The sequence below is a fragment of the Galeopterus variegatus genome, unplaced genomic scaffold (assembly GCF_000696425.1).
Source record: "Galeopterus variegatus unplaced genomic scaffold, G_variegatus-3.0.2 Scaffold1362, whole genome shotgun sequence".
Lineage (NCBI taxonomy): Eukaryota > Metazoa > Chordata > Mammalia > Dermoptera > Cynocephalidae > Galeopterus > Galeopterus variegatus.
Window position 1 is genome coordinate 409,432 of NW_007727473.1, and position 1,626 is coordinate 411,057.

Genomic DNA, 1,626 nt, shown 5'->3' on the forward strand with positions numbered 1-1,626 from the left:
AGGGAGAGGGGAAAGTAGCTTAGGGAGAGATCGGGTAAGTGACACAAAGAATAATTACAATTTGTATGAAGAACTTGCTAATAATATTGATTTGACCATCACATACTGTACACAAATAATGATAGTCAATCTGTACCACATAAATATGTATAATTAATTATGTTTCAATTCAAAAAATAAATTTAGGAAAAAGTTAGATCATCCGCTCGCCCAGAAAATACAGTAAAAAATAAAAAAAAGTTAGATCATCCGCTCGCCCAGAAAATACAGTAAAAAATAAAAACAACAAAAACAGAACACACAGACACACAAAGAAAACAAAAGTGAATAGAAAATATTTTTACAAAATATAATTGGGAAGAATTTGTCTAAAATATGTGCACATTCACATAGATGTGTAAGGGTATATCACTATAAATTTTCTGATATAATTTCTGAAAAAATTTCTGCAACAGAAAATCAATACACTATATTATTCAACATACCTATCAAATGCCTCACTGATAAATGCATATTCAACCTGAATTTTAATAAAAAGGAATGGGAAGGTAAAATACAAAATGACAAGGGTGCCATATCAAGTCTATATGCAGAATGATGGTGAGTATGTTATTTGCAAAAAAAATCAGATGTGCGAAAACAAAATTGCTGAGAGAAACTGAAGAAACACAATTTACTAAACATACTAAGTTGATTTATTGAAATTGGGTTATGGTCTTTCCTTTGTTAATTTTGGAAATTTTATGTTTTTAATAAATACATAATGAATCAAATTGTAGGTTATTATTGTTGCATTTCCAAGACCAGAAGATCAATATTTTCAACCTTCCCACATGATTGAATGAATTAAAATTAATGATATTCTAAATGAGGAAGTAGGGACGTTCTTCCAACTGCCATGTTTGTAGCTTGTTGCAAATCCCCAGTCCAGATTCTCTAGTGATTCCTCAAGGTCATGCAGTTACATTTAAATTACACACACTTTACCTAAATTAGGTTTNAAATATATGAAACATTTGAAATGCTGGACAATATATGAAAGACATGGTGAAATCAAATACAGTAACTTTACAACTTAGACTTATTGGATGCGTATTGTAAATGTACACACTCTATGATTAAGAGGCAAACTTAAAAAAATTCACAGGGAATTAGGAATCATGATATTTTACCAGGGTCATGGAAAATAAGAACTAAGTACAAGTACCATTTTAATCATATAGTAGGTGAAATTAAGATCTTAAAGTTCATAGCAGATTAAACATAGCTGAAGAGAGAAATGGTATATTAACAGATTTTCAGAAGAGAAAATAGAATGAAAGAGTAAGACAAAAACTGAAAAACTATATGAAGTAGAGAAACAGGTAATTTAGTGCTTGCAGTAACATATTTAATTGGAAGCCCAGAATTTTGGTGAAAAAACATAAATAAGTAAATTTGAAGAGATAAACATTGGAAATTTTTCTGAAATAGAGACATCTAATTACATTTATATTTTTATACTTGCATAATAGTAACATTCTAAAAAACATCACAAATCAAAAAGAAAATTACACTAAAAGGACCAAAAGAAGTTAATTTAAGTTACCCTTCAAAGTGCTAATGTGACTGACAGCTGACTTCCTA

At 29.2% G+C, this 1,626-nt stretch overlaps 1 long non-coding RNA gene across 1 annotated transcript in view; it reads left to right on the plus strand.

Moving 5' to 3' along the window:
• The window catches only part of LOC103593527, a 3,176-nt gene extending 1,626 nt beyond the window's left edge, over positions 1 to 1,550 (plus strand). The window contains exon 2 of the long non-coding RNA XR_550764.1: positions 1,424 to 1,550. This is a non-coding gene — a long non-coding RNA (uncharacterized LOC103593527). The remainder of the gene's footprint in view (positions 1 to 1,423) is intronic.
• The last annotated feature ends 76 nt before the right edge of the window (positions 1,551 to 1,626 follow it).